Source organism: Dermacentor albipictus, chromosome 10 (genome assembly GCF_038994185.2).
Source record: "Dermacentor albipictus isolate Rhodes 1998 colony chromosome 10, USDA_Dalb.pri_finalv2, whole genome shotgun sequence".
In the NCBI taxonomy this organism is placed as follows: Eukaryota; Metazoa; Arthropoda; class Arachnida; order Ixodida; family Ixodidae; genus Dermacentor; species Dermacentor albipictus.
In genome coordinates, this window is record NC_091830.1 from 99,666,750 (window position 1) to 99,675,585 (window position 8,836).

The 8,836-nt window shown below is 45.1% G+C and overlaps 1 pseudogene; it reads left to right on the forward strand.

The window, feature by feature from the left end:
- Window positions 1-6,498: 6,498 nt before the first annotated feature.
- Window positions 6,499-8,277, forward strand: LOC135908024 (uncharacterized; annotated as a pseudogene).
- Window positions 8,278-8,836: the final 559 nt, after the last annotated feature.

An 8,836-nucleotide genomic window follows, 5' to 3' on the forward strand; every position in this document is an offset into this window, starting at 1 on the left:
AAGCTATTGGTAAGAAATGACAAGAGTGAATGGACTGCACAAAAGTGCGCTGTTAATGTTCAAGCCATTTCTAATTATAAGGCTACAGGCACTGCAAGCTAGACAGGAGAACATTGTTCATAATAAGACACCACAAAGGCTTATTTAGTTTTCTGGACATGCAACAACGGCGCTTGCTAACAATAATTGCAACTTTATTTATTATATATTGTCACGTGGTCGTGACGTCAAAGAACACAGTAGTAATACTGTGAAAGGCAAAAACTAGCTTCTATTGGGCGAACCTGTGCCCACCAAACACGCTACACTTAAAGCACAACGAGAGCGGCGAACACAGTCGGCGATCGTCGTAAATCTGATCAGCGGGTCAAGCGCGTCTGCTTTTATACAGCAGTCGTCGAATGTTCCAGACTAATCGTTGGGATCCGCATGCCTTCTACAAAGTTCTACATCATTCGCGTCAAGCGATGATATCAGATAACACAAGGTTCGGTGACAACAGACGGCGGATAGAAGCATCGACAACTTTCCAGAAACTTCGGATAAATGCAGGCGCGTCCCGCGCTGTGCGATAACATTTGTTAGGCGGCAAAACCTGTTGCCCGATAAAGATAAGTACACGTGTCAATATTTAATATTTACACGACTTCATCATGCATAAACCTTAAAACAAATTTTAAGGGGGGCACGACAGAACTGTGTTCGTCCCAACCACCGTGGTCTTAAAGGGACACTGAAGAGAAAAATTATTTCTTCTGCATCAGTAAATTACTCATCAGCATACCCAAAGAAAAGTAAGTGCATGTTCTTTAGAGTCCAGTTGAACTAAACTAGTATTCATAATGCCCAACATCCAAGTAGCAAAGCTAAGTAACGAGACAATGTTTTATTTGTTCTAATTGCCAAGATGTCAATTAGGTAAATGCCATCAGAACAGGCTGTTTCCAGCAAGGAACGCATTATGTGCTTATTCTTTCTAGCAATGAGCGCCCCCCGTCCCCCATAATATATGAAAAAGATAATGTGCATGCATTTGCACGGCCATGAAACTGTCTTGAGTAAGCAAGCAGCCAATTTCCTCCCTTCTGTTGCTTCCAAGCTCCGATATTTATTTATAATACAAATATTCTTTCCACAATGCACCAACAGCTCCCCGATTATAAATACCAATACAAAAAAATCCACAACTCTTAGTGGTGAGCCTGCGACGAACAGTTTACTGTTCTGCTGAGACTGTTGGATGGCACTGCAACCTTTTGAACTTGGGTGCGCAGACACATGGTATGAACTGGGGAGGAAGAGTTAACTTGTGACACAGGTGTGAATGGTAATGTAAATGATAAAAAAGCACTGTGTGATATATTTTGCAACGACCAGCAAGAGACAGTAGAGTACAAACAGTATTGTTCTATATCATTTCAATAGCATGCGATGAATTTTCCTGAAATGAATCCCATATTGATGCAGAACATTCAAGCTTTGATCTAATTAATTAGTTATATAAGAGATGCTTCAATGAAGAACGATATGGAAAAACTGCGACTAACATATCCAAGCAAATGGTTTGTCATTTACAATGTATGCTATGTGCACATCCCAAGTTAGGTTAGCAGTGATATGTGCGCCAATATGTTTATACGAAGATGTATGTTTCTGTAATGTGGTTTAGAAGATAAACAGGCATTGTGTTAGTAGATCTAGACACACACAAATTTACACTTAGTAATGTCTTATTCCAGTATGTCAAAAATTTAGAACTGCGTCACCTATTACAACATCATTTCAGTCTTATATTTAATCTCACATGTCCAAAGCAATACCAAAAATTACTAAATCAAGCAAAAGGCCAATTATGTTATGAATGTAGTCACTTACTGCACCTCGCCATCACGTCAACGGGATACATTCCCCAAACTTGTTGTGGGGCAACGTTGTTCTCGATCATGGTAATTACTTCTGACCTCCTGACACCTTGGGGCCAGAAGCAAAGCTCGTCATTTTGTGTCAGTCACGATGTTGGCACAACTGCCAAGCTGTCCTTCTCGTATATATATATATGCAGGATGCCGAAACCCTATATGGTTTCGGCATCCTGCATAGACAAAGCAGTCGAGCTGGCCAGAAGGTTGTACCAATTTCATTCACTCATAACTCACTGCGCGAGTCAAAATTCAGGCCAAGAATGCTGCTGCAACAACACTCGGGCTAGAACTTTTCAGTGAGAATTCAATATCTAATGAGATGAGGAACTGAGGGGACCCATCTTTTGTAACAACTATATGAAACCAGCAGACAATAAAGCAAAGAAATGGAAAGGAAGAAAGCATAAAAGTAATTGTGAATTTTAATTTAAATGAAGAAATTATCAGGAAAAGGGAAATGAGCGTGGACAAGAAGGTAACCGGACAATGTTGGAAACAAACCCACCAGCTCCCACATACACTGCTGTAACATTTATGCTGTGGCAATTATCCTCCCATCCACTTATTTTGGCACTTGCTCTTGTGTACAAAATCTGGCAATGGAGCTTTAGCCAGCACCGTTTCAGGTCATGGCAGCAGACGAAGCATATGCCGTTTTAACCACAGGAACCATTCAGTAAAATAAACTTAGGAGCAGGCACCTGGTAATGCAGATCTGGTTTCGGCTGCCATCAGCAGCAAGTTGCCTTTTCATCAACATTAATTTCTCATTATACTTATTCATCTGAATGAAAACAAGAGCCATCTGTCTGTTGGATTCATTATGTTCTGCGAGGAAACAGACCATGTAGGCATCAGTCATGGGAGTAATATTTGTAAAGGAGGTGCTTCGTAATCCCTCGCTGGTGAAATAGTGAATAGGCATCTCCATATATCAACCCATGAGTCCCAAGAGAAATCCCCTGTACTGCAGACCCCTTACTCCGAGCGAGTCCTCAAAGCAGACATAACACGCTCCCAACTTCATGTACATTGAAGTTGATAATAAGTACCATCACAGCAGCAGAAAATTACTGGGCAACTATAGAATGCGAACCAGGCTAGCCTTAGGCTAGAAGATGGTGCAACACCTTATTCTGAGCAAAATAGGCAATTTGAATCGGAAGGCAGCTACAGTAAAATGCTGTTCTCAGAACAAAATAAACTTGTTAACTGACCCATCTTTGCATTTCTTTTATAACAAAAAAAGACAGAATGCACCATTGTCTGCCTGAGCAGATCCCTCTATTGAATTGTTACTTTTTCAAGATCTGAAATGGTCTGTTATGCATGTTAACAAGCCATAGTATGACAGATAATCCTTGTCACTGACAGACAAGTGCAGCCAAGCTAGGTCTAGAACAGAATCTAATTTCTGAATTAGATTTTGGGAAAAAGTAAATTAAGTTCAGAAGTCAGGCTCTAATTGCAGAACAATGGCCAGCACCCCATTTCAACACCCCACACACTTGATGCAGAAATCTATGGTGCTAATGACCTTTGGTAGTGAAAGTTTTTGTTGTGCAGGAAAGCGAAGTTGCCAGTTTTGCAAAGTGTTCATGGTCTATTATCCACATTCTGCGAACTAGTCTTTCAAATGGATTTCCACTGTATGTTCCATACTTGTAATGAAATGTAACAGTGAATGCAATGAAAAGACATGTCTGGCTTGTAAAGGACGAAAATCGCCTGTGTGGCAGCGCGACTGTCCCGAAGAAGAAATTGGTGTGCAAGTTGGGTACAGAACCACTTCTACTGATGTAAGCCACCTTATAAACTTGCTGCGAAGCGGGTTGGCACTATTGCAAATTATCTCGCAATTTCTGCCTAAGGATGCCGGCAAGACATCAGCACTTTGTCTAACGTGCCAATGTTCGCATACAATTGCCACTAGTATAAGGAGCCATTCTACGCCTAGTCTCCGTATCGAGTACGGGGCACGCTGCAATTTTGATAAGTTTTTTTTTCTTTCTATGCAGTGAATCTGTTTTAGAGGTTTTGCTAAAGGGTCCATTGGATTCCACAAGCCGACCGCTATTTTCAAGCGCCGTTTGATTAACATAATCGATCCAAGTCATAAGGCTGGAGGTTTCTGTGCAAGCATGCGAAATCGGCCGTTTTATTAGGCACATATCCTTTTGCACGACGTACAATGTCGTCTCCCATGAAGAATACAGCTAGCGGAAGCTGGTGAACATGTTTGCTCTAAGTTGCGAACAACACATGGCTGAAGCGAAATGATAAACTCTGACCTCATTTTGTGGCACTAAACCGCACCACTCGTACGGTACGAACAAGGATCACTAAAGAAGACTTTTAGATAATTTTTCAGCTGCATTACTGTTCGCATAGAATTCACGTGGCTTTTTTTTAGCACCACCGCAGGAGCAGCGTCGGAATTCCTCGTGATACGACTCATTTATTTCCTGGCCGGCACGGTTGCGTGTGGACTCTGCTGCCCTAAACGATGCCAGAGATGACATGTGGCCGGGTGACACTCGCAGATCCCTGACAGGCCTCATTCGAGACCTGGTGCAGCTATTTTGCGCAAGTTGTGCATGAATTATACGCTTAGTGTCTTTCTGCGCTTCAAAAGAGCGCTCTTCTCATTGCCATTCCGGAGTATAGCACATGTGGGCATGATCAGAGCTCATCTCGGTATCACATAGTACGCGACCGATCACCTTGCCACACGTGCGTTTGCTGCATATTGGGCACTTGCCATTCACTACGCGCATACTCGCACACAACGTTGACCCGTAGATGAGAATGCATATAAGGTACAATCCCGACAAGAAAAACCTCGTACGAAAAAAAAGAAAAAGAAAGGGAAATGCGTACTCACTGCACGTTGGGAACAAGGAAGGCTACGGCAAGACTGTCGATGGCGATGGCGCGACGATGTCCAATAGAACGCATCCTAGACGATAGACGATAGGACAGAGAAAATCGAGGAAGCGACGTTCTTTTATAGCCCCGAAATTTCTTGGCCTCACTATGCGCCACCTCTCGAATTTCCAGTGCAAAAGTACTATATTACTTCATGAATTACGGCTCGTCATACGCAATGAAAACAAGCGCACCGGGAAGTGTGTTCGAGTCGCGCGGGTCGCACCAGAATCAGAGAATGACAAAAACAAAAAAGTGTAATAATCATTGTTTTAATCCGATCCACAATCCAGCTTTCCGTGGCGGCTTCGCTACGGTTCGTATGTGATGTAGGTGAATCGAACGCACCTAAGGTACGTTCGATTCACCTGCACCAGTTCGCAAAGTGCTGCACGCCGCCATTCGTTACAAAAGGTGCAGAAAAAGCGCAGAGCTCATTCGCGATTATATTGCGCCCTCTCTACGCTCTGTTGTCGGCGCCGGCTTCGTGCAGAACACAGCCTATTCTAACACCGTGGTGCAGATGTACAGGTTCGAAGCAGCGGCGCAGCAGACAACATAGCCCATATGCGCAAGCGCCGTTAAAAGCCCGCATACGTGCATCTGCCGTGTCTACACAAGCGCGGGTGCACGAACACCTCAGAAGCTGATCATACCAGAAACCCGCCGTGGTTGCTCAGTGGCTATGGTGTTGGGCTGCTGAGCACGAGGTCGCGGGATCGAATCCCGGCCACGGCGGCCGCATTTCGATGGGGGCGAAATGCGAAAACACCCGTGTACTTAGATTTAGGTGCACGGTAAAGAACCCCAGGTGGTCGAAATTTCCGGAGTCCTCCACTACGGCGTGCCTCATAATCAGAAAGTGGTTTTGGCACGTAAAACCCCATAAATTATTATTATTATCATACCAGAAGTTCAGGATCTTTCAAACTTACGCACTCTATGCACATTAGTCGGACAGAACGCCTGCACCGCGTCTGCACCGCGTCTGCACCGCGTCTGCACCTTGTCATTCGTTTCGAGTGTCGCGCCGTGCCTGCACCGCAGAAATGGAGCTCCGAACTTCTCGCGAATCGATGTGAACTGGTTCACAGTGGTGTGGGCGAATCAAACGGACCTTTAACACGAACGGACGAAGGTCCGTTCGATTCTATTTGGCTCATGTGCTAGCTGCTCGGCTGCTCCTTGCTGTGACTGACTGACTGCCCCACTGCGCTGCTGCTGTGCACGCCTTCGCCTCGCTGTCGTTTTGCGTTTTTTGGCACGGGTTCAGCGTTGCGGCTTCGGCTTCTTACTCGTCTCTATCGCACACCATGTCTTCCAAGTGGAGAAAATGTAGAGTCGTAAGAAAGGAATACGACAATATACTGAATGAACTAGGACTCGCGCGGCTTGTTGCTGGGCCTTCATCGGTTTCCCTGTCCAACGACAGAGCTGCAAGCACCACCTTTACGGACAGTGCTCGCATAGCGCCACTTTCGCCTCCGAAGCTCGGAAGCAGCAGGCAATCGGGAAATTCAATTTCGACGGACGGGGGTGAGCCTCCACTCAAACTGTTCAAAAACAGTCGGGAAGCGAAGCCTTAGTCAACAGCGTCTGCGGACAAGGTGCACATTTTGTTGAAGAATTCCAATCAGAAATTGTGGATATGTCTTCACGTGAGCACAGCCACTCTGATAGTAGCTCAAGTGACAATCAAATCTCAAGCAAATCTTGGGATGAGTCTGATGACTTTGTTGCTTCAGACAGCTGCACGCGGACAGATGAGGGAACAACGCTCACTTGTAGCGCAGCGATGTCTCGTGTATCTCCTGAACAAATGACAGCAAGTGAAGATTTTCCTGTCATTGCTTCCAAACCTAATATGACTCATGCATGCATTAACGATGTCCTCGATTTCTGCCGTCAAAGAGGCTTCTCTGACCTTCCCAAGGATGCTAGGACAGTTTTGAGAACTGAGCGCAAAGCTCAGGTGGAGCAAAGTGGATCTTTTGTGCACTTTGGCCTTGCAGCAGGAATTCGTCAAGTGTTGCCGCCGGGGCAAGTAGTTCCAAGTGAACTGAAGCTACAGGGCAACATCGATGGAGTCCCTCTTTACAGAAGTAGCCAGCTTGCCTTTTGGCCCATTTTGTGCCGCATTACAAATGTAGAGGCATCACCACCATTTGTTGTAAGTGTGTACTGTGGTGCAGGGAAGCCACCATCTCTGCAGGATTATCTAGAGCCATTTGTGCGAGAGGTCTCGGAGCTTGCGTCTGAAGGGTTAAGCATAGGAGATGTTCGAGTACAGGTGAGCATTGAAGCCATGGTGCGCGATGCTCCAGCAAGGAGCTGCGTGAAATGTATTGTTCGCCACACTGGCTATTATGCGTGTGAGCGATGCAACCAAAAAGGGCGGCACATTGAAAACAGGGTCACATTTCCCAAACTGCACGCACCAACACGAACGAATGTATCATTTCGATCTCAAAAGAACAAGCGCCACCATTCTGGTTTTTCACCATTGCTATCGCTTGATGTCGACATGATTGCATTTTTCCCATCTGAATACATGCACCTCATTTGCCTGGGAGTCATGCGACGACTCTTAAAGTATTAGGTATGCCAAGGCCACAGTAATAGATTGAGCAGGCTGTATCGTTGCCAACTAAATGAAAGCCTGCGAGAGGCATCCAAAGCATTTCCAACATATTTCCGGCGAAAGCCAAGGGGTACAGAAGAACTTGATCGTTGGAAGGCAACAGAGTTTCGGACATTCCCCCTTTATGTGGGGCCTGTTGTCCTAAAGCCTCTTCTGCCTCCATCACACTACAAACATTTTCTAATGTTTCATGTAGCTATCAGAATTTTAGCATCACCTTAGTACAACTGCGAATACAATGATTTTGCCAAAGATGTGCTGAGGTACTTTGTTCAAGAGTTTAGTGAGCCATACGGAAGAAACCAGCTTGTGTACAATGTGCACTCACTAATTCATCTTGCTGACCAGTGCCGGGACCATGGCCCATTGGATAAGTTTAGTGCATTCCCTTTTGAAAGCTACCTTGGACGAATGAAGAAGTTGCTGCGATCCTCCAACAAGCCACTTTCACAGCTAAGTAGGAGAATGTCTGAACTGAGGCACTCGACCAAGAACCAAGTGGAGCAGAAACTGCAACATATGAAGCCTGGAGACTGCTTCCTGATTGACAGTGCTCCTGTGGTTGTTCTGGAAATAATGGGAGACCACTTCAAGGGAGGGATTTCACCGAATGCCAGGGACTTTTTCAAACTTCCACTCAAATCGTCTCAGTTGAATATTTGGCGCTGCAACCCCTTAAGTAATAGAAGTAAGGTCTGGCCTCTTGATGACCTCCGGAATACTGCTCAGTGCCTGAGGCTTAACTACAAGCAAGGACATGTTGTTCCTCTTTTGCACTTTCACTGAAGCTGTCAGTGGTCGGTGGACTTATAATAACCAAAACTACCATAGTCAGTCATCTGACTGCCATATTGCTATGCCTCCAATGGCCAAAATGTCTGTTCTATATGAGACCGACAGTTGGGCTAGGTGGACTTCAAAGACAAAGACATTTTCAAATAAAAGTTATCCTTTTGTCTCTGCACCTCTTTTCATTTTTCTTATGTGCTGGAACATGTCCTTGTTTGTTCTATTGTCATTGTCGCGAATCACCTATTCAAGCCATGTTCGAGCCTTCTGCATCAAGTATCTTGTCGCTAATACAGTCATTAGCACTATTGTCCAGAGTGCTTGAATGGCATCCTTTGACCTGCACAGGTGGCATTTGGTGGTAACACTGGATTCGAGGTCGCATACAACTGTGTATGGATCGCTGCACTGATGGTACTTCCCTAATCTTTCTCCTCACAGGCCTTCGTGTCTTCCGCTACTGCACTTTCCCGGAGGCACTGCATTGCCACTGAGCAAAAGTAGAGATAACACATGGCAGAACTTTCATCAGCACACGCCAGGATGTGTTATCTTG